The sequence below is a fragment of the Giraffa tippelskirchi genome, chromosome 8 (genome assembly GCF_054371585.1).
Source record: "Giraffa tippelskirchi isolate mGirTip1 chromosome 8, T2T-mGirTip1v1.2.pri, whole genome shotgun sequence".
Taxonomy (NCBI): Eukaryota; Metazoa; Chordata; class Mammalia; order Artiodactyla; family Giraffidae; genus Giraffa; species Giraffa tippelskirchi.
In genome coordinates, this window is record NC_137282.1 from 2,894,865 (window position 1) to 2,919,913 (window position 25,049).

The 25,049-nt window shown below is 42.4% G+C and overlaps 1 protein-coding gene and 1 long non-coding RNA gene across 4 annotated transcripts in view; both read left to right on the forward strand.

The window, feature by feature from the left end:
• LOC145517812 (ubiquitin-conjugating enzyme E2 E2) overlaps nt 1-25,049 on the forward strand; it is a 362,107-nt gene that overhangs the window by 54,385 nt on the left and 282,673 nt on the right. The gene's annotated exons all lie outside the window — the stretch shown is intronic.
• On the forward strand, nt 9,147-16,697 carry LOC145517816 (uncharacterized). The gene is made up of 2 exons (XR_014062356.1): nt 9,147-10,498; nt 15,009-16,697. It is a non-coding gene; the product is annotated as an uncharacterized LOC145517816 (long non-coding RNA).

The following is a 25,049-nucleotide window of genomic DNA, read 5'->3' on the forward strand; positions in this document are numbered from 1 at the left end:
TTTTGGAGGTATGGTTTTCTAAGATATTAGTTTTTTTCCCTTTTCTCTAAATAGTTAGTGAAAATGTTGCATTGTTACTGTATTATTTCTTCTCATGAAAGAACAGTATTATAAAAAAAAAATCACTCAAATGCTGAAATGTTTTTTTAGAGTAGAATTTGATGACCAAAACTTATTGCGTGTGTATGGTTACATGTAGAAAAATTACCTTACATCATAGCTACCCTGTGGAAATTGCTTGTTGAATGATCTAGCATATTTGAAGAGACTCATGGTGATCCAGTTTCTTAAAGGGAAGATTTCTGTGAAAGATTTCAGGATAAAGTGGTCTAGAGAACTTTACTAATTCAGAAATAAAATTCACTGATTTTGTTTACCTTTTTCTGCTTTATAGTATCAACAAGAGTTACAGGTAAAAAAATATATGGAACTAGATGGATAGATTGCAAAATCCAACTTACATTCATTAAAGATAGTACTTGCTTTGAATTCTCTTTTCTTTCAAAAGTATTCCCTAGACTTCTTTTTGTAGAAACAAGTTGTCAAAACGAGAAGAGAACTAGGGCCCAGAGGACACAGAGATTGAAGGAGAATTTAAATTTCTTTATCAAAAACAATTCACTGTTGCACAAAAGTAAAAAAAAATTTTTTTTAATTAAAATGTTATTCTTTCCTTGATGTCATTTGGAATAGAATTTGTATCCTTGAAAGCATCTGACTTATGAAGGCGGTTTCTGCTCTATTAGTCCTGTTTTGTTTTGAAGCCCTTGTTTTGTTTAATGAATCATTATACATATGGTAAACTCAATGGGTATATTTTAAAATTTGAAGACACTATTATTTAATCCACATATTACGTATGTTTATAATGCTCTTTTTTTTAAGAATTAGAAAACAAACAAAAAAGATTTAGAAAACAGTTGTAAATTATAAGCCTGTATCAAATTGTTGTCTGTGCCAACAATTTCATAGTATAGTTTTAATTAAAAAAGCAATATCCCCAACTTGGTGGTTTGCCTTAACTTCTACACAGACAGAAGCCTTTTCTAATATCATACTTTAGAAGGGACTTTGAACAATAATTTCTAAAGTTTTTAAAGGATTCTACAACACCCTTACATTGCTTACTAGAAACCAAATACTGAGTCCCAGTAAATTGTAGCAATTTATCGTATATGAAATATGACCTTTTTTTAAAAAAGTCAATTCTTATACATACAGATGAAAGAACTCAAACATTTTCACATCTTTAGAAAACCACCAGGATGGTCATACTGTTTGAACCTTAGCGTAGTTTTGCATTTCACTTTATGAAGTCTTTAGTCTGAGAAAAACATAAAACTCTTAAGAGTTGTGCTAGCTTGTTTTCTAAGTATACAGAGGACAAGAACTTCCTTCTGATGAGTAAAAGCAGGTGTGATGTAGGTGTTGTGAAACAGAGATGTACCTCCTGGCTTAGTGTCTCCCCTTCTGCGATGAGGATGGGAGCAGAGATAGTTGACTTGTGGGGAGAGGAGACGTGTGGTTGGGATGCAGCAGTCTGCTGGCACCACACATCCTGAGACACTGGGACAGCTGGGGTGTTCTGACATCTGATTGAGCTAGGTGAGCAAACTGTGGTCTTCCGTCTTTCCATCTTTTACTCATTTTCCTCAGGCTAGTTCGTAAAGTCTAATGTTTAATGTTGATGAGAGCCAGATAGAAAGATACCATTTACGCAAAGATCTTTTCTGTGTTTAAGTTCAGCTTCTTAAGTAAATGAATTAACATGTGGAATCAAATTTCCGAGGAGCATCTGCCAGTTACAGTGGTGGTATTGGCTTTGGGGTAATTGATATTTGGCTGTTCTGACAGTAATAGGCTAACAGATTCAGCTGCTTCTTGAGTCTCTTTTTGGAACATGCTAATAGGGTCATCTCAACATAGTGGAGGATGCTTGTCTTTTAAAAAGTTGATAGTTGGGAAGGGGTCTTTTGTTTGAGAGCTGTAATGATATGTGAGGTATATGTTTAAAAGGGTGTTTGGAACACAGCTTTGTTCAATTTTAAGTCCTGTAATTGCCTTAGCAAAAGACCATTTCAGTCATATTGATTTTTATAGTATTTTGATAAAGACTTAAAAGGAGCACTAAAAGACTTGACTTTATACTAATATTATAAAGTTTGGTCCAGAGATTTAGGACTCAGGGTAAGCTTTTAAAATATATAGAGATATATTTTAAAATTATATATATATATAAACAATACCAAAGTAGTAGTGTATTTAATCCTTTTTCTATTAAAGTTTGGGTGAAACAGCACAGATCAATAATAACTTAGAATAGATAGGCTTAAACCTCCCACCTCCCTGTTCTGTTTGTTTTCTTCTTCAGTAACAAGCCTCTAGATTGGGCAAGCCAGACTACAGTTTATTTGTACATCTGACCTCCTGTCTCTGCACAGAGGATTTGCGGTGAATAACAGCAACAGCAACAACAACAGTAGCATAGTCAGCATTTACCGGGTGCTGACTGTGAGCTGGGGGCTTGTTTCCCACACCACCCGTGTGATGTGCGGACTGCTGTTATCTGTGTTTTGCACTTGAGAAAGCTACACTTACAGGAATTGAGTAACTTGCCGACATTTAACATTCTGGGAGATGGAGGTAGAATGCTGACCTCAGAAGTCTAACCTTTGCTCCCAGTCTCTACAGAATCAGTAGGGGTAGAGGAAGAAGAAGGAAACATTGAATGTTCATGTCTTCAAGTCCCACAATTCTTGGGACTAAACCATGAATTTGACTCTAAATTTCCTATAGCGAAAGAAAAAAAAAAAAGTGGAAATGGTGAATGGGGTATGGGAGAATACCATCTAAAATCTTTTTCTTAGGACGTAATCCTCAAATAGAGCCCCTTTGTGGGAGCCTCCAAAGGAGACTCACTGGGATCAGATGCTGGAAATGATTTCTTCATAACACCACCTATAGTATATTGGTGATGGGTTTAATAGGATTGTTTGTTTTTTTTAATCCTACAACAAACCATGAGGCCAGAATGCCCAAGCATGATCTGGGCAGTGAGATACCATGTTGATATGGACCACTTCCCTGATAGCTCAGCTGGTAAAGAATCCTCCTGTAATGCAGGAGACCCTGGTTCAATTCCTAGATTGGGAAGATCCCCTGGAGAAGGGATAGACTACCCACTCCAGTGTTCTTGGGCTTCCCTGTGGCTCAGCTGGTAAAGAATCAACGTGCAGTGGGTGAGACCGGAGTTTGACCCCTGGGTTGGGAAGATCCCCAGGAGAAGGGAAAGGCAACCCACTCCAGTATTCTGGCCTGGAGAGTTCCATGGACTGTGTAGTCCATGGGGCTGCAAAGAGTCAGACATGACTGAGCAACTTTCACACATGCGTGGAGTGGCTTGATCCATGAGTAAAATCCAGCCTACTCCCTCAGAATGGAAGAAGATACTTGCAAACAAAGCAACAGATAAGGGATTAATCTGCAGAGTATACGAACAGCTCATGCAGCTCAGTGTCAAAGAAACAAACAACCCAATCAAAAATGGGTGGAAGATCTAAATAGACATTTCTCCAAAGAAGACATGTGTATGGCCAAAAAAGCATGAAAAGATGTTCAACATCATTAATTATTGTGTATGTGCATGCTCAGTCATGTCCAACTCTTTGCAACCCCATGGATTGTACCTGCCAGGCTCCTCTGTCCATAGAATTTTCCAGGCAAGAATACTGGAGTGAGTTGCCATTTCCTACTCTAGGGGATCTTCCCAACCCAGGGATCGAACCCGCGTTTCCTGCATTGGCAGATGGATTTTTTACCACGGTGCCAGCTGGGAAGCCCTAATTATTAGAGAAATGCAAATCAAAGTACAGTGAGGTATTGCCAGTTAGAGTGACCATCATCAAAACATCTACAAACGATAAACGCTAGAGAGGGCGTGGAGGAAAGAAACCCTCCTTCCCTGTTGGTGGGAATGTAAATTGGTATAGACGTTATTGTGAACAGTATGGAGGTTCCTTAAAAAGCTAAAATAGAGCTATTATATGATCCGACTCCTGGGTACATATCGTGAAAAATCTATAATTTGGAAGGATGCGTGCTAGCCGTGTTATTCACAGTAGCTGGGGCATGGAAGCAGCCTAAATGTGTCTTGGCGGAGGAGGGGATCAAGAAGCGGTACACATGTACAGCGGAGTATCACTCAGCCATAGGGAGGATGGAATGATGCCCCTCGCGGCAACATGGATGGACCTGCCGATTGGATACAGGGTGAAGTACATCAGAAAGAGAGAAACAGCATATGATGTTGCTTGTATGTGGAGCCTAGAGAAATGGTACAGGTGAACTTACCTGCAAAGCAGAAAGAGTCACGGACGTAGAAAACAACCTTCTGGTTACCAAGGGGGGAAGTGGAGGTGGGATGACCTGGGAGGTTGGGGTTGAGGCACATTCACTGCTGATGCGCTGTGTGAAACAGGGAACCGATGAGGACCCGCTGCGCAGCCAGGGACTCTGCAGCGCTCCGTGAGGACCTAAAGGGGAAGGAACTCTGAAACGGGGGGACATATGTGTGTGTATTACTGATTCACTTGGCTGTGCAGTGGAAAATAACACAACATTGTAAAGCAACTGGAGTTCAGTAAATTTTTTTTTTTTGATCGGGAATACTGAGAGGAATGAAATAGATGGCTGCATATTTGCCACTTAATCCCCGTCTTTGTGTGTACTTCAGAATATACTTTGTGTATACTTCAAGTGAGCAGATCCTGGTTAACATCTCTGTTTTGAAAACTGAGAAGTATAAACAAGAAACATAGTGACAGTTGTTCATTTTATTAAGCTTGCAGTTGAGTGAGTAATTATCTCAGACAAGGGAGCTGTCATGGAAGCCAAGAAGCTGAATTTCCGGTAAGAAAGCGTTTTTCAGGGCTGTGGAATGGGCAGAGAAGTGCCATGTCAGAGAAGGACTGACGTGTCCACTGCGCTGCAGGGGCAGCATCAGGGGAGTAGTAAACCGCAGTGCTCTGGGCCTAGGAAGGAGCGCAGGGCGGGGAACTGGCGGCTCCTTGTGTAGCCTGCGCTTGTCCGCACACGCTGTCCTGGGGAGAAGGAGAGACCCGGGGTTGAAGGAGGAATTTTGTATAAGGACTGGGGGAGGCTTGAGGCCATTTACACGCCTGGGGGAGGGAACTATCGAGGAAGGAGAGAGAAGGTGAAATGCAGAGCGACGACGGGGGGGGGAGGCTGTTGCATGCATGCATCTGGGGCGCGGGTGACGGGCCTGGAGGGGCTGGGGCTCAGGTCACCCTGCAGATGGCGGCCGACAGACCAGCCCTCCAAGAGGTGCGGGCCCCGCCACTGCCCACCCTCCCCAGTCACGCAGCACCGCGCACATGCGGATGAGGTCTAGGAAAGGGGGGTGAAGGCCGGGGGCCAGTCAGAGCGGTGACCCGCCTGGAAAGGTGACTGGTCCCAGAGCGGCGCTCTGCTAACCCTGGAGATGGAGCTGTCTTCAGAGTGGGAGTTAGGCGAGCCAGCGGGGAAGAGGGAATAGGCTGGAGAGCAACGCAGCAGCCGGCACCCTGGTGAAAATGCGAGTGCTTCCTTCCACTCTCCTCCTGGTGGCTGACTCTGCTGTTGCCCAGGGCAGCTCCCTGGGCCCTGGGGCGTCCTCATCCAGGGAGGCGTGTGTGCAGAGGCCCAGGAGACTCTACCGAGGAAGCTGGTGTGCTCCTCTCTTACAGGGCGTTGGTGTCGGGTGGGCCATGCCGGGGAAACCCACTTAAGGTTGGCAGGGAGAGTTAAGTGAAAGATCAAAGGCCTTAGGGGCCACGGTGCCTTTGGGGACACATTGAAATAAAAAATACTGATGATGCTCAGAGATGGTACTGGAGAGGGCCCGCCTGCCCAGATCAGAGCTCACCCTCCAAAGGGAAAGGATTTCGGGGCTGGGTGAGGGGCACAGGACAGAGGGGGAAATGCTCACTACCCTGCAGAAGACTTCATTAGAGAGTGTCATTTGTCCCGGGCGCCAGGCAGCAGTATTCCAGCAGTGGCTAAGGTAGATTGTAGCGACGCTAGAGCGCTCCGTGGGCAGAAAGCCGAAAGCCCATGTCGGTGGACACGGTTGGAGAGAGAAATCGTAGATGAAGGAACGCGTGTGTAGCTTAACATGGCGAGGGTCCTGTTGGAGGGTGGGGGTGCACCCTCTAACCTGCCTTATAAGTGAACAGCGTGTTTTCTCGGGCCCTCGTAGAGTCAGGAGTCATGAGACAGGGCCATGGGAATCCCAGGAACCAGGTGGGGTCTCCGTGTGGAGCCCCTTCGGTATGGCTGGGGCTCCGGAAGGGGCCTCTCCTGGTGCTGGCGTGGTGGCTCCTGCTCGTCCGGCCGGGTAACTGCCAGCAGCAGAGGCTAGAGCGGTCCTTCCTGCTGGGCCCCCACTCTGCGGTCAGGACCCCTCGCCTTTTCTGCCACTTCCCCTCCGGGGAACAAGCTAGGGAACCTTCTATCTAGTGGGCTCCCCTGCCCCCGGTCTTCCACATCCAGGCGGAGGGGCAGTGGACCGGGGGGGGGGGGGCAGCGCCACGAGAGGGAGCTTTCTGACCCTCACCTGGCTGAGGCTTCCCACGGCCCCGAGCTTGGTTCCAGCCCCTCTCCAGCCCCGAGGTGCACACCAGGCGCGGCCTCGATAGCCTTGCAGGGGAGCCCCACGCTAGGCGTGTCCCGCGTCTGCACAGACCCGACAGCCGTGCGGGGGAGCCCCACGCTGGGCGTGTCCCGCGTCTGCACAGACCCGACAGCCGTGCGGGGGAGCCCCACGCTGGGCCTCCCGCTCGTCGCACAGACCCACGCCCCGGAGTAATGTCTGCGTGGCGGAGTCATCCTGACCCGCCAGCCACGTGTCAACAGGCTGTCCCTGACCGGGTCCACGTGCGTCCTCCAACGGTGAGTGCCCTGGAGGAGCAGACCTTACCATCGCCACACCTGTGTCACCTGTGCCTCGTCGCACACAGCAGCATTCCGGAGGAGACGGGGCAGCCAGGACGGGAAGTGCGCGCCTTGAGTCTCTGGAACTCGCGTTCTGACGGGCCTGCAGGGGGTACGAGGGTGAGTGTTGGGGCCAGTGTGGGGGGGCTGTAAAGTGGGGGGCATTGTGGATCCAGGGGAACAAAGCCAGCAGGATGCGTACATATCTGTGCGCGTACACACACACACATGCAGGATGCGTACATGTCTGTGCGCGTACACACACACGCAGGATGCGTGCATGTCTGCGCGCACACACACACACAGAATGTGTACATGTCTGTGTGCGTACACACAACACACAGGATGCATATGTGTCTGCACGCGTACACACACAGGATGTGTACACTTCTGCACGTGCACACACACACGCAGGATGCATACATTTCTGCACGCGTACACATACACAGGATGCATACATGTCTGCACGCGTACACACACAGGATGTGTACATGTCTGCACGTGCACACACACAGGATGCATACATGTCTGCACACATACACACACGCAGGACACATACATGTCTACGTGCACACACACACATGCCGAGAAGTCCCAGATCCGTGGTCCCAGCAGAGCTCAGCAGTGCAGGCCTAGCCTGAGTCTGAAAGCCTGAGAACCAGGAAAGCTGAGGGTCTGAGTTTCAGTCCAAAAGCTAGCGGGCTTTGGAGCCAGAAAGAGCCGATGTTTCAGTGGAGTTGAAGGCAGAAGACTCATGACTTCGGTGACGCCGTCAGGCAGGAGGGGTTCCCTCTTACCCTAGGAGGGCTCAGCCTTTTTATTCTATTCACGTTTGAGTGAGAGCCCCCCATATTAGGTAAGGCAGTCTGCTCTACCAGCCAGGGCTGCGAATGTTCATGGGATTCACAAACACCCTTGCAGGCACACTCCGAATAGCATTTGAGCAAACATCTGCCCCCTCCCACCTAAGTCAATGTGATACATAAAATTAGCCATCACTGATGGTTTACATGACTAGAACAATTTTATAGTGTAAAATGCAGTGTGATAATTCTACAGCATCATGACATAAGTGAATGAACTCCTGAAATTGCTAAATTGGAAGTAATTTTCCCACTTTCTGGAATTATTTTCATTTGAAGTTGACAGAGTACGTGCTATTAAGAGGGATTGAGATATTGACAAACTTGACTATTCTTAGTGTTTAAATCATTCTTGTGTAGAAATCCTGTGAGGTAATGGGGAAAGTACTTTGATGAAAGAAGAGAGGTCGAATATTACATATAGGACAGGGGTTTATCTTGGGGAAGTGTAGCAGCAGTGAGTTGCTAGGCGGCTGTATTTTCTCTCCCACATGCAGCGCTAATTTCTGACCTTGGCTCGTGTTTAATATCAGCTGCAGTTTGTGAAAAACTAGTCTATTGTGGTAGCCGTTTATGTTATGAAGACTCATTGTTGAGGAAATGCCTAGATTCGTTAAGAAAATGGTTTTCAATGTCTACATATTCTTTGTATGTTTCACCATTTATCCTTTATGACTGCAATTCTTTACTTAAAAAATGATACATTGGATATTCTTGTTGATAAGTATTCTGCATAGCTCTCATAATTTTATTCTTTACACTACATACTGGAGAGTTAGTAAGGAAATGGAGTGGAGCTGTGTCAGTCCACTTTTTGAACAGTTTTAATAAGTGTCCCTAATTGCCCTCATTTATTCACTCTTAAATGTTGATAATAACAGCTGGCTTGCATTGAGTGCTAGTCTGAACCTGGGCTTCCAGTGGGTTGTTTAATTTCATCCTCAGAATAACCTTGTGAGGCAGGTGTTGATGTTGCTTTCGGGAGGTTGGCAACGCGCGCCTCCTGTGTGCAGAGCTCTGTGCTAGGCAGAGGCTGCAGTGACCTCAAGACTAGCTTCCTTGGTACCCACATTCCAGAGGAAAAGACTGGCTGGGGCAGGTGGCAACAATTGCTCTCCATTTAGGAATGAATTGCTCTCCATTTATGAATGATCACTGTGAGAAAGGCTCTGAAAGAGACCTTGGGTGTGGGAAGAGGTGGCAGGGAAGAAATTTTCTTTGAAAAAACACCTTTGCTGCTAACTTGATCAGGCAGAGTGGGGCAGGAGTGTTTTAGGCTGAGGGGCAGCATGCGGATGGAAGGTGCCAGACTAGACCCGTGTGACTAGGGTTCTGAGGCGCCTGGGGAGGAGGGGCTCAGATCGAGCCTGGGCTAGATCACACTGGGTCTTCCTGGCTTTGTGAAAGATTTTGTTCTTTTTCTTTAAAGCAGTTGGCAGCCTTTGAGTGTTTTATGTGCAGGGGTCCCAAGAGGATTTACTTTTTAAAAAGGACACTTTGGCTGCTGTGTGGACAATGGATTTGTAATGTATGACATCTTCTATTGCTTTATAATTTCCAGCAACCCCATTATCAATCAGTTTGATAGATAGAGGTGCTTAAATTTCTTAAACAGAAACCGGACACTTAAAAAAGAAATCCTCAGTGACAGGACTGGGGTTGGGCGTCGAAAGGATGGCTTTCCAGAGAGGGAAGGGCTGTTTCAAGGTCAAGACGTCGGAGAACTCCCATTTCCCTTTGTCACGGTGTCCAGAAGACTGAGTTTGCATTTGAAACAGAATATGTTGTCCACCAGACCCAGATTCATTAAAAATCTGAACTGAGCTTCTTTCAGTTCATAATGCTTGCTTCCATCCCCTCAGAACCCCACAGACCACGTGAGACAGGATGGCACGTGAGGAGCCCACTGAAGGACACAGGAACCTTGGGAGGTGGGCGAGACACGGCGTGGGGAAGGCAAGCAGGGATGAGCTTATTTTTGCTTTCTTTTAGTTTTCCCCTTTCTCTGTTGCTTACTTCACGATGCCACTGAAAGTGAGATGGCTGCCTGGCCTGCGCGCACGGGTTGGTTGTTGCAGCGGTGCCCTGATTTCAGGCGCTGGTCTCCTTTAGAAGCTCCTTCAGTGCTTGCCTGCCTCCTCCCTGTTTGCCTGAGATACAGAGAGCAGGTTACAGCCCATTTCTTGGAACTGTAGTTCTGCAAAAAGCACACACTTTCTAATGTTTTCCTTTTCAATTTGTTTCAAGAAACGAACTTTTAAAATCTGAATATGAGAAAACTATTCTGCTCTGAAGTAAGTTAAAAATAATTAACTGAAAATTTTTAGTATAAAGTAATGAGAGGTTTGGCTTTCCTGGTGGTAAAGAATCTGCCTGCCAATGCAAGAGTAATGGGTTCAGTCCCTGAGTTGGGAGGATCCCCTGGAGGAGAAAATGGCAGCCCACTCCAGTGTCCTTGCCGGGGAAATCCTATGGACAGAGGAGCCTGGTGAGCTGCAGTCCATGCGGTCAAAAGAGTTGGACAGACTTAGCGGCTAAACGGCAGCAAACAAGAACAGCAACAAAGAGGTTAATTTCTGTTAGCGCCTGACTTCCTTTCATTTTCCTTCCTTGAATCTTTTCATGACCTCAGAAGGAAAAACAAGGTAGGAAGTTTATAAAAACACTGATGTATTTCGTGCTGCTTTCTGCCTTCTAACACGTATGAATCTGGTGTCACAAGTGTCATAACATATAACACATATATGTGGGGTCATGACAGACTGTGTGATCAGATGATCACACTCCTTTTCCTTTGACTGTGGTTAAACCGGAGTGTAGCAAAGCTATAAAAATCACAAGTAGGGAAAGTGGGTTGTGTTTTGAAGTAGTCTTTAATCATTGTGAACAAAAACAAAAGAGAAAAATTTCTCAGGATATTTTCGTGGGATACTATTTTATGTTGTGACCATTTATATTTTTGTTGGTCTTTATTTCTAATCGTGATTGTGATTCGGGGATTATTTCATTATATAAACATTGATAAAAAAATTAATCATAGTATTAATACTGTTACAAAATAATTTTGTCTAGGAGGCCTTACAAATAGCTGTGAAAGGAAGAGAAGCGAAGAGCAGAGGAGAAAAGGAAAGATATTCCCATTTGAATGGAGAGTTCCAAAGGATAGCAAAGAGAGATAAGAAAGCCTTCCTCAGTGATCAATGCAAAGAAATAGAGGAAAACAACAGAAAGGGAAAGACTAGAGATCTCTTCAAGAAAATTAGAGATACTAAGGGAACATTTCATGCAAAGATGGGCTCAATAAAGGACAGAAATGGTGTGGACCTAACAGAAGCAAAAGATGTTAACAAGAGGTAGCAAGAATACACAGAAGAACTATACAAAAAAGATCTTCACGACCCAGATAATCACGATGGTGTGATCACTCACCTAGAGCCAGACATCCTGGAATGTGAAGTCAAGTGGGCCTTAGAAAGCATCACAACGAACAAAGCTAGTGGAGGTGATGGAATTCCAGTTGAGCTATTTCAAATCCTGAAAGCTGATGCTGTGAAAGTGCTGCACTCAATATGCCAGCAAATCTGGAAAACTCAGCAGTGGCCACGGCACTGGAAAAGGTCAGTTTTCATCCCAATCCCAAAGAAAGGCAATGCCAAAGAATGCTCAAACTACTGCCCAATTGCACTCATCTCACACGCTAGCAAAGTAATGCTCAAAATTCTCCAAGCCAGGCTTCAGCAATACATGAACTGTGAACTTCCAGATGTTCAAGCTTGTTTTAGAAAAGGCAGAGGAACCAGACATCAAATTGCCAATATCCGCTGGATCATCGAAAAAGCAAGAGAGTTCCAGAAAAACATCTGTTTCTGCTCTATTGACTATGCCAAAGCCTTTGACTGTGTAGATCACAATAAACTATGGAAAATTCTGAAAGAGATGGGAATACCAGACCATCTGACCTGCCTCTTGAGAAACCTGTATGCGGGTCAGGAAGCAACAGTTAGAACTGGACATGGAACAACAGACTGGTTCCAAATAGGAAAAGGAGTACGTCAAGGCTGTATATTGTCACCCTGCTTATTTAACTACTATGCAGAGTACATCATGAAAAATGCTGGACTGGATGAAGCACAAGCTGGAATCAAGATTGTTGGGAGAAATATCAATAACCTCAGATATGCATATGACACCACCCTTATGGGAGAAAGTGAAGAAGAACTAAAAAGCCTCTTGATGAAAGTGAGAGAGGAGAGTGAAAAAGTTGGCTTAAAGCTCAACATTCAGAAAACTAAGATCATGGCATCTGGTCCCATCACTTCATGGGAAATAGATGGGGAAACAGTGGAAACAGTGTCAGACTTTATTTTTGGGGGCTCCAAAATCATGCAGATGGTGATTGCAGCCATGAAATTAAAAGATGCTTACTCCTTGGAAGGAAAGTTACGACCAACATAGACAGCATATTAAAAAGCAGAGACATTACTTTGCCGACGAAGGTCTAGTCAGGGCTATGGTTTTTCCAGTAGTCATGTGTGGATGTGAGGGTTGGACTGTGAAGAAAGCTGAGCGCCGAAGAATTGATGCTTTTGAACTGTGGTGTTGGAGAAGACTCTTGAGAGTCCCTTGGACTGCAAGAAGATCCAACCAGTCCATCCTAAAAGAGATCAGCCCTGGGTGTTCATTGGAAGGTCTGATGCTGAAGCTGAAACTCCAATACTTTGGCCACCTCGTGTGAAGAGTTGACTCATTGGAAAAGACCCTGATGCTAGGAAGGATTGGGGGCAGGAGGAGAAGGGGACGACAGAGGATGAAATGGCTGGATGGCATCAGCAACTCGATGGACATGGGTTTGGGTAGACTCCAGGAGTTGGTGATGGACGGGGAGGCCTGGCGTGCTGCGATTCATGGGGTCGCAAAGAGTCGGACACGACTGAGCAACTGAACTGAAGGAAGAAATAGAGAAATTTTGTTCTTTTAAAATTCTTTTCAAAACAAAGCAAAATAAGGCTAAGCTACTTAAAACAGTTTCAGTGTCCTGGGAAAACAAAAGCTTTGGTGCACATGCTTTTGATAGTAGACATTGTGACCGTATTGTGTATGCTTTCTTAATAATGTCTGATGTTATCAAATTGATTAACTCAACATGGGGCCTAATCAGATTTAACTATGGTTGGCAGCTGTACACTAGAAGAATAGTAATACAGAAGGGGAATGAAATTAGCTTTTTAATCAGCTGTGTTAAATACAGAAGTAAAAAATGTATCAAATGTGTTCATTATTTCAGAGCAACATGTGCAAGTATTGTATTCACAACAGTAGCCTTCCCAATATCCTTCCCAATAAAATCCTGACTTATATTTTCAAAGATTGGCTACTGCCAAAAGCTGGACGTGCTGATTAGATTTTCATCTGATAGTTGATAGTGTGGGTTTCAAGCATTTATGATTTCCTGCGGGCTTCAAAAGTCAACACTTGTATCTATATATTATATTTACTGTGTAAACCTCAGACTAGTTAATCCATCTAAGAACTAGAACCTGAACCACTGATGACTCTTCCTCAGAGCAACATAAATATTTCTCTGAGAAATTAGTCATTGCAAAAATAATTATTTTCCTTTTTGCTTTTAAAAATATAATCATGAAAAGTTAGTAAATGATACATAAGAAGGAGCCCTAAATTAAGCAGTTGTGATTAATTCTGATTCTGCTTGTAACTGTAGCTTGAGCCGTGGAGTATTTTAAACAGTGATTGCCTGCTTTGTGCAGGCCATTCAGAGCTCTACCGTTTTGACCAGAACAGCAAAGATACCAGCTTCCTTGAAAACCCTGTTTTGATGTGCTGAGAATCTCTCTTGAGGGTAACAGTCATTAATTAAGCTTTAAGGACTAATTTTCATCTGTTGAGAAATAAGCATGACAAAAATAGTCTGAATTTCTAAATTGTGTAGCATGAAGTATATGCACAGAATTTTCTATTCTGCTAGGTGTGACATCCAGCTTTTAGTCAGTGTTCTAAAGCTATTGAGCTAGTAAAACTTTGAGTATTCAAATATTCCGCAGTCAAATGTTATCATCTGCAATTAAGGTAGCAAAATAGCTGATAAGTGAGTGAAAAGATATGCAGATTATGTGGGCCAATTTTCACCTTCTGGGTTAGAGAGCAGTTTTCCAAATAAATGTACATTAAAGTGTTCTTAGATGTCTTGTATGTTAACACATAATCATGTTAAATTCATGTATGAGAAATAGTGTATAGTAAATTTCTCATGTTGCTTAACATTTCTAAATTAGTACAGTGTCATGACTAATTTTAATTCAGAAAGTTAAATATATTTAATTTAGGAAAAAGAAGCAATATTTGTCATTTAAAGAAGGTACGGTATCCTCAACAGGTCCCCATTGTGAGATAATGTAAATTTTACAGGTTTGATAAGTCCCTGAATATATTCAATTGGATAACTAACTCGAATGTAATCTTAACTATAATCTTGCAGGTGAGAGTGAGAGTAAAAATATTTCAGGTTCAAGAGGGATTATTTTGAGGAGTTTTAATTGCCAGTAAGCAGGAGTTTATAATAAACATGTGTTTAGCTGTGACTGTAGCTTTAACTTATGTCTAGGACCTGTAGGCACATGGAAGCACTTGTCGAATTACATGTATGTTTCCCAGGTGTAACTTCCAAAAGATGCTGAGCGGCTGTTTAGCTGCACTAAATTATAAATAGTAATGAGATGACCAATAATAATTTATGAAATCTGAAACTAATTTAGAATAAAAGGAATTGATTTGTGGTAGAATTCAGCAATAAATTTTGCATAAATATACCATTAAAACCATAATTACCAAAATCCTAGCAGTACAGAACCAGACATGGCAATATTAGACATGATTTATGACCTACGATAGTTCAAGCAGATATTCGCACGTTCATTTTGTGACTTTTTTGGATCATGGAGTGATAAATCATTCGTTAGACTAAATTGTTACTTTTTAATGTTATTTGAATTTACATACACTTTGCCAATCATATCTTGGGTAAATTTTTAAAGGTTGGAGTTTGGCTAGAAACAAATTCATCATTTAATTTATTCTGTATCAAAAGCATGGTTTTAAAACAACTGCCATTTAAAAAAAATGTGTTATTCTTTACAGGTGACCAAGTGATACAGTCTGTCCCGTCGTTGGAGTGTGGTTTCAGGAGGTGCTTTTACCCTCTGTCCTCAGGGCCTCTGTCACCGCTGCTCACTGATGCCGAAAGTCAGTCAGTAGTCAGCAGTGTGTTTCATTCACCTGTTAGGAGGCCATAAGTGCAGACAAGTCTGGGAGAGAAAACTTGTGTGAATTATCGCTGTATTAAGACTGAAATAATTAATACCAAATTCCTTTTCTGAGGCGGCTTTGGTAGAGATCACAGTGGGATAGGATGGAGCTCGTTGCCAAGGGAGGCCAAGGGACCAAAGATCCAGGACTCGCCGACTCCCTGAAACCTATTTAACCTTGCCAGGGGCAGTCCCTGTGATGAAGTCTGTTTGTAAAAGGGTTCGGGGAGGTGTTTTGTTTTCTTCCTGTTTTAGCTCTCTTGTGCAGCTGCCTCTGGTAGTCCGTGCCGCACCCCCGAGCACCCCCGAGGGGAGTCTGTTCCCGGGAGAGTTCTGCTGCTTTCCTCTGGGAAAAGCCGGGCCATGCACACCCTGGAGCCCCCCTCATCCACGGGAGGGGCCGGTGCAGACCAGGACCCCTCGGCGCCCCTTCAGCTCGGGAGCTGTGAGCAGCAGGAAGAGGCCAGACGTGGGCACGCGATGTCTCTGGCCCTGCCTGGTCTCACTGCCTGCTCTTTCCCCGTCTAGTTAGCTCTTGTCGAGAGTGGTGTTGCCATTTCCTCCGGAAGCCTCCTGACCTCACAGCAGCCCTGATGACCTGACCGTCTTGTTCGCTCAGAAACGCTGCCTTCTTTCGGTGGCACCTGGCAGAAGTGTCCTCACATGTACTGCTTGGCTTACCACCCTCGGCTTGGGCTCAGTAAATGTTTGTTGAATAAAGGAGATGCAGCTTCGCTGTGTCTGCTTCTTATTTTCCTTTCCTGTTTTTACTGATTCTGTTACCTTCTCTCCTTTTACATTCAGAATTCCCATAGAGAGTCTGATGGGTCAGTTACCATCTAGCCTGCAGTGACCAGATTCTCACACCAGCTGTCTCCTCAGCCTTGGGTTTCTCTTCCATTCAACCTTTGCTGGCTTGCTTTTGACCAGGGTGTGGAGTCCTGTTCTGATTGACTGTGGCTTGGGTGAATGGCTGGCCTGATCCAGAGTTGAAGCCATCAGTCACTCATGGGCAGGCAAGGATTACTGTGGTACTAGTAGAGTTTGAATGGGGAAATGTATTTTATCTTCTAAACATGCTATTTGTTTATACATTAACGAGAAACATTAGTTTTTATGGGGGATATATTATATGGAAAGCATGTATTATGATGGTTGAATGTAAAAGTTCTAATGAAAAAGTTGTATTTTTGCCTAGAAGAAGAACTTCTGAAGATTTCATTTTTATTTTAAGCATATTTGTTTATATCCACTTATGGCTACTTACATCTATATTATATTGTAGGTATACCTGTATATCCATACTTAGGTAAATCTACTTATATAACCATCATGTCTTCCTAATATTAAAAATTACAATTGTGGTCCCTCATTTATAGAACTAAACACTTTATGAAAATAGCATCTGTTTTACTTAAATTTTGTATAAATTATTTTTAATCTTAAGAATAAATAACCAGAAAATCTTGTGACTAGAAAACTGTTCTTTCAGCTATACTTCAATAAAATAAATTTAAGGAAAGCTGTTTCTGAAAATTCAATTAACAGTAACATAAATCTATTAAATCCCTTAGAAATCTATGAAATACAGAGTAGTTTGAATTATTTTTACTGAAGAAGTAGATATCAGCCAGACTTTCAGAAGTAGGTTTACTGTTTACTAATGAAGTACTCCACTTACTGAGTACTTCCTTTATTTTAGATGTAGTTTTAATTTGGTCTTCAAAATGATCCTGAAAGCTTAGGGGAATTGCCTAATTTTGCAGATAAAGCTCAGAATGTGATCGCTTGTTCTCAAAGCTCTGTAACCAGCAAGGAAGAAACAGCAGAGACTCAAACCCATCTCCATCTTATTCCAAAGCACAGCCCTTTCCTCTGTGTGGGTGAAGTGTCTCCTGTCCTGCACAGATGACTCCACTGCTGTGAATAAAATTTTTTAAAAAATATATCACTGTTGGAACCTCTGAAAAATTACTTATTACATTGCCCCTTACAATATTTCATCCAGGTTCTTCCGTCATCCCAGTATAGCTGGCCATGGATGAATGTTCATTGTAATGAATTAAGTATAACCCATTACTCACAGGCTTACCTTCTAATGTAATTATGTATCAGCTTCTATCCTATTGTGAACAATTTTCTTTGCTTTTCTCCTCTATACTTTGATATAAGGAAAAGCACACGCATATAAAATTCTTATGTTGATAGCTGATAAATTATAGGGCTTTTTGTAGGAGAAAATACCCCACAGAGTTTGAAATCACTTTATCTAAGTTGTAAATAAGATATGCTTTGTATACTTAGCAGTAATTCTGTATTTGATTATCCCAAGCCTTGTATTCTGCAGTGTGAAATTTAGAGTTTTATTCCTCCTTTAGGATAAAAATTCTATTTTTATATGTCAACAAACATGATTTAAAACCTAGAGTGAAGTGAAAAAGTAGAGTCAGTGTATTGTCAAAGTGGTGAATATGAAGATAGCTAGGTTCCGCTTTTATTCTTCATATTCCATAATCATTTATAGAAGCCTCAATTTTTTAAAAAATGCAACAGTGAATTAATTTGATAATGAACTAGGTTAGTTTGTATGGATGAGAATTAGAGCTGTAAGATAGTGATGTTAGTGTATTAGAATAGGCAGAACTTGGATAGAGCTAAAATTCATGCTTTCTCAGATTAAATTCCCAGTAAGGAAAAATTTTAAAAAGCAATCCAAATAGTAAGTTTGATCAGAATTTGGTTTACCTGGCTTGCTATTTTTTATAAGTAGCCATCAGTCATAATGTTTCTATTTTAGACTTAACCATATTGAGAGAATTAGAATTTGGGTAAGAACTACATAATATTTATGTATTGTGAAGCATAAATATTAAAAAAAACTTTTTTTACATTAAAGAGGAGTTATAATATTTAATTTTAATAAAATATATGTGATTTAAAGATTATCTCTTATTGGCTTTACATGTGCTAATAAAATATTTGGACATTTTATCAAGAAATTTTTCTAAAATAGTGTAAGGTGATTTCCTTACTTCCCAGCAAGTGCTTCAGTAAAGAATCTTTGAACTGACTGGATATTTGATGATATGAAGACATTGTTATTTGTGTTTGTATGTGTAAGAGAGGAGATGATACTTTGGGTATGTTCAGTAGGGAGCATTTTTGGTTTTTAAAGATAAGGTATAATTTTACCTGTAAATATTTCAGTATGTAGCTGGGATTTGCTTTAAAATAATTGGAACGGGGATAATGAGGACTAATACGTGGGGTAGGCCGGAAACATGGTCAGCTGTGAACTGGTAACTGTTGAAGCTGAAGAAGAGGGGTGTGTTGAAATCCTAAAGCCTGACATGAGGAATTAGGAGGTGGGGCTTTTGGGAGGTACTTCAGTCGTGAGGGTGGAGGTGTCACGAACGGGGTTCCTGATCATAAAAGTCCGCCAGGGCCTCCTTGGCACCCCCGCCCTGCAGGATGCAGCCGCTGCCCTGCGACTCTGGCTCTCACCAGGACGCTGCCATCCTGGGGCCTCACTCTTGGATTTCCCAGCATCCAGAACCGTGACGAGTTAGCTTCTGTTGTTTGGGAGCCACCCAGCCTTCCTGAAGGGACTAAGGGTGTCCAGTGAGAGTGTGTACTCTCACGTCTCCTGCACTGGCGGGCAGGCTGCCTGGGAAGCAGACAAGTCTGCTAGTGACCTCCTGAGACACAAAACTGGGAAGACAGAAACCCAGCGTTGACAGAGCTCCGCGGCCTTCCCACACAGTGAGAGTCTGCTGCTTGATTGACTTTCTCAGAACACAGATGCTATTATAATGTGAATAGAAATGTTTTTCTGAGCAAAAAGCAGTTTTACACATTACCACTTCCAGGCATAATTTTTCAAATGTGATGTGTGAATAGAAATTAACCAAAGCAAATCAGGATGAAAAAATAATAAAACTGTCACTTTAAAATACCATACGATGCTGCCATAAGTGATAAAACATAGGGTTCATTTCCAGACCCGATGTTTAAAATGGCTTTTTGATTATGTTTACATTTCACCCTTTATATATTTAAATATACACATTAGCTGAAGATCATGTTATTTCCAGTGCTTCCTATTTAGTTTTATTAGTATTTCTATTTCTAATAGAAATACTTCCTATTTTAGTATTTCTTACTATTTAGTTAAACTTGCATTATTGCAATTAAGACTTCCAGGAGATCAAACTAATCCATTCTACAGGAAATCAACCCTGAATATTCATTGGAAGGACTGATGCTGAAGCTGAAGCTCCAATACTTCGGCTACCTGATGTGAAGAACTGACTCATTGGAAAAGACCCTGATGCTGGGAAAGATTGAAGGCAGGAGGAGAAGGGGACGACAGAGGATGAGATGGTTGGGTAGCATCAGCGTCTCAATGGACATAAGTTTGAGCAAACTCTGGGAGATGGTGAAGGACAGGGAAGCCTGGCGTTCTGCTGTTCATGGGGTTACAAAGAGTCAGACGCGACTTAACAGAACAACAACAAAGTTATGTAACTGTAAAGAAATGACAGGTGCCAATGACATTACAATTAAAGCCTTTTATTATCAAATTGTAGTAAATTGTTTTAGTTAAAATTTCTACTTTAGGAACATAATAATTCTCTAAAAGTGATTTTTCTTAATGTGATAAATTTTTCCTTAAGATACGATTATACTTTTTGCATAAAGATGATTGATGGACTTTAATTTCTCTTGTGTGTGTATTCAAAATTGACTAAAGAGAATTCAGTTGAAATATTTCTAAAGGAAAATTTGAGTTCACAAAAGGGTGAATATAAAAGACATTTCAAGTCACTTAAATTACTCATGAAAGGTGGGTTTTAGAAAACATCCATAAGAATTATTTGTCACAGAAAAATTCAAATATGTGTTTCCTGTGCTGAGCAGGTTGGGGCCTACCAGGTAGTAGTCTCGTTAGGTCGGGACAGTAAGTGAGAGAGTATTTAATTTGGACTGTGGGCCCGTTCTTCACTCTGTTCAGGACACATGGGATCCATGGCCTGGAATACTGTTTCTCACACTGAATGTGGGTGAGAATCATCTGGAGAGTTTGTTAAAAATGCAGATTTTGTTTCCAGTAGGTCTGAAATGGGACTAAGACGCTGCATTCCTGGTGATTTCAGGGCAGGTCTGAAGACCACTCTACAGGAAAGGACAGGATGATCATCGTTGTGATTTAGTATTTGAATCTCTGTGAAATATGGGCTTTAAAATAATTTTCTCAGGCTTGCAAAATACTGTTGGCTTACAGTTGCTGCTGGCCTCTGCAGGATTTTTGCTGATTGGGTACAAATGCCCCTTGAGGTGGATACATAGTTGAGCAAGCTGGGAGGCCTTTGTGAGTTAGGAAAAGGTGCCTGGAACTCTGCACGGGCAGCCTGGAGCCTGAGCCCTCCCCGCTCCCTGGACGGACGGACTGCGCTTTGTGCAGACACAAACTTGCAAGTTACTCTGGTGATTCTGCCTTGTTTGACCTCTGAGTACAAAGTTACAGAACAGTATGAAAAGACATAAAAAATGATTATCACATTGTATGATAATGTATGTAATTATATATTACATACCAGTGATAATAAAGTCAACTGTTCAGAAAGTATAATAAGCAAAGCAAGCAGTCTTATCTTTTCATGTGTTGTAATAGTAGGATTTTCCTTTACAATTTTGATATACTTCCTATAAAAGTTAGTATTGTGGTATGCACCGCAGGTAAACTAAAATGCAGAGTACATAGGCGTATATAAGCAGCATACTGTTGACCATGTTCATTTAGACAACAGCTACATCCACAGATTCGTAATGTAGGGAAGTGGTTCCAAATGTATGTTATCAAGCAAAATGAGAAAAATAAGGTCATGTAGTGAGGTTTTAATACTGACATGTTTATTTATGGGACTGTTCCTTGTTTGTTACTGTTTCTGATGTTGGAGTTGGCGTCTTTGTGAAGCAGTGTTGGAGATATATTAGACGTGTGTTTCTCTCTGTGCTTGTGAGCAGGCATCTTACCCATGCACCTCGGTTCCTGGGTTGTTTTTTTTTTTGTAAAGGGAGAAACAGCTTCTCTTCCTGACCTTTAAGAAAGAGGAGGACCAAGGCTGAGACTGGTAGAATTTGGAATTAGATAAAATGATAGCATTCCTTCACTTCCCTTACCTCTCAGAGGCCCTCTCGCCTGTCTCCTGAGTGTCTCAAGCCTCGCCAGCCCTCTGGCAGGAGGTCGTGAAGATCCCCCTACACTGGGAGCGGCCCAGCCTTCAGAGCGCCTCCGAGGAGCCTGTGGCCGAGCCCCTGCTCTGCTCTGGCGGCCTGTACAGCCAATGCGAAGCCTTGACAAAGCTCTGTGACCTGTTTGTGCCTCTTTTGAGTCATATTTAAAATTGGGATAATAGTTCACCCCTGCTGTGGTGCTTGTGTGAGCAGTAAACAGCTGGCACAGTGCCAGTCACATAATAAGCACTCCACTGCTTTATTATCCTCATCCATCGGTAATTTCAGTTGTGTGGGAAGAAGCAGAACAGATTAAATAAAACAGGATTAAATAAAAATTCACATTCCTACCCCAATTCTGTTTCAGTCCCTGTGTTTGATCTGCCTTCCAGGTAATTCTTTTATTTAAGACGTGACCATGTGTTATATTTAATACATTATTCTAAAGATCCTCTCGCAGTGAACTTCATCTTGAACCTGACTTAGCCACTCAGGTTGATTCTGGGTACTCACACACGTGGAAGGGCAGAGGTATGAAATTGTCCGTTTTGTCCAACACTGCATCTACAGCGCCCAACATAGCACCTTCACTGTGGGGTCAGAGCTCAGAGTTTCCTGAGATAACACAGTCTTTTTAAAAACATTGAGAGCAAACATTTGTTCTAGGTCTGTTACAGAGATCTTAATGGTGAATTCACAAAAATATGAGGAATGAATCATCTGTGAGTATTCTTCCCACAGCTTGTTAAACAAAAGTCAAATGAGCTGTATTTAAATCAGAATCTTATTCTCTGCTATAAAATTCTTAAATTCCACTTTAGAAGTCATACAATAATGATTCTTTTGAATAAGAAACATAGTTTCTAGGCAGTGAGGATGCTCATAAGCATAATCTATAAAGTAGAATCATGTTTGTTTTTACCTTGAATAATTGACTAGGTCACTGAAAAAAAAGGAAGAAACTAATAGTTCCACAATAATTGTGCCACGATCTTAATTCTGAGTGAGGCATTTTCAACTGCATGTTAGTAGAAGAAAAAACTTAAATGTCCTTGGTAAAACATTACTCACAGCGTAAAGATCGATATAAAGCAGGTCTTACTGCGCCATAATGAATAAATCAGTGTTTGGTGAAACTAGGAAAAATACTAGTATTTAGTATATGCTTTTTCCTGATGTAATTTCTATGTGTGGTCAGCTGATTTTAAAATAGTAGACTATTTGACATAGGTTTATTGATGAGAAACTTTCATTTTTCAATTGGGATGATGTTATCTTCTACCTTCTTTGATTATAATCTTAAATTACTCTACCAGATAAGAAAAGATAATCAAGAAATGACTTATCTGATTTCCTTTACTCTTTATCTTCTGTCTGTTCAGTTAGTTCATAATATAGGGGCTTTGTTGTATCTTTTTATTTCATCATTATTTGTTCTAAAGATATTCTATTCAAGTATGTTATAGCTTAACTATACCAAGGCAGGTAATTATTGTCTCAGTCTAAAAGACACTTACTCCTTGGAAGAAAAGCTATGACCAACCTAAGCAGCATATTAAAAAGCAGAGACATACTTTGCCAACAAAGGTCCATCTAGTCAAAGCTGTGGATTTTCCATTAGTCACGTATGGATATGAGAGTTGGACTCTAAAGAAAGCTGAGCACCGAAGAATTGATGCTTTTGAACTGTGGTGTTGGAGAAGACTCTTGAGAGTCCCTTGGACTGCAAGGAGATCCAACCAGTCCATCCTAAAGGAAATCAGTCCTGAATATTCATTGGAAGGACTGATGCTGAAGCTCCAATACCTTGGCCACCTGATGGGAAGAACTGACTCATTGGAAAAGACCCCGATGCTGGGAAAGAGTGAAGGCAGGAGGAGAAGGGGACGACAGAGGATGAGATGGTTGGAGGGCATCACCGACTCAATGGACTTGGGTTTGAGCAAGCTCCGGGAGTTGGTGATGGACAGGGAGGCCTGGCGTCCATGGGGTCGCAGAGAGTCAGACACGACTGAGCGACTGAACTGAATGGACTGACAGAGCTACTCTGTAAAGGCAGTGACTCTACTGAATACAGAAACGTCCTTGTTTCCATCTGCCTGAGACTGAGTCTGAAACCACTTCTCACAACTTCCTGTCCTCACTCTTTTCTGCTCCAATGTGTATGAATGTCTGCAGTTAACAGAATCATGGCATAAGCCTTTTACAGGTGAGACCCAGCGCTCTTCTGTTGCTGGTGACGTTTCTCCTTTCTCTGGCCCTGTTAAAGTTCATTCACTGCGGGGTCCTACAAAGCAGCTGAGTCTCTTCTCGTCGGCTCAGTAGTTTCCTCCTTGCTAAATTCTAGTGTCTGCTTTGGCTCGGTGAAGTCATCTCCTCCCGTGACTTCTGCAGTGCTGTGCTTACCTCTGAAACATCTTTCGTGGTCCCTTTGCTGGTTTCCTTTCATGCCCCAAAGTCTTTTTCTGAAACTGAGGTTCTAGTCCTACACTTCTGTCTCTTTGAAGGTTGCAGGTTCCCTCAAAGAGGTCTCTGTTAGTGATATGAAGGAGTGAATGGTCCGAGTGAGGGACAAGTGCTGAGAAAGCAGATCCCTGCCAAAGGGAACACTGTTGTTGGCTTCCTTTCATGTGGGAAAAAAGGAGTTTGCTGTAATCAGATCTTCTAATTAAGGAAAGTGTGAGGACTCTAAACTTTAATATGAAATATTCCAGATTTTGAATGTTGGCAGTTAGTTGAAGTTTGGGAATACCCCAGGGAGAGGGAGTTGATGTGATATGCTGGTTGGAAGGGCTTCCATGTTATGCTAGTGGTAAAGAACCTGCCTGCAATTCAGGAGATGTAAAGAGACGCGTGTTCGTTCCCTGGGTCAGGAAGATCCCCTGGACCCTGGAGGAGGAAATGGCTACCCATTCTGGTATTCTGGCCTGGAGAATCCCATGAACAGAGGAGCCTGGTGGGCTGCAGTCCATGGGGTGGCAAAGAGTGGGCCTTGACTGAAGCGACTTACCATGCACATGCATGCTGGTTGGAAAGGGTGTTTGTAGCTGATGTGCTGCACAGCCCTTGGGTATGTAGTCTGTGTTACAGTATGCACCACTGTACTACTGTGAGCAGTGGTCTTAGAGATTGCCTTAAAGCTGTATTTCACAGCAAGTGCATACCTTGTAATTTATTACATGAATATTGTTGGGGGGTGACAGAAAAGGCTGCTGGGGATGGGAAATAAATGTCCCCTGCCACAACTGTTTCTTTCTACTTCTACTATTTCTTCTACTGCCCATTCAACTTCTTTTTTCAAAAATTCCAGTGGTTCTGATTAGGTAGAAACCTACTAAATATGTTTCTATTTTAGATTCTCAGAGATTCTGTAATCTTTTCCTTACCTTACCAAACTATATTTCCAGCTAGGATAGTGGGAAACAAATATGTCACTCTTCTGCCACAACTATTTCTTTCCTCTCTCTTTTTTTTTTTTAACCACAGTCCAAGCAACCATGACTATGGACCTCTGACCTGTGACCCCTGCTCTGAATCTTGGAGAGCTCATATATTCTCATAGCTTCAAACATTTCTAAATAGAAGGCAGAAAACTTAAACTTGGGTCCTTTTCAAGTTTCAGCTAGTGACCTGGGCG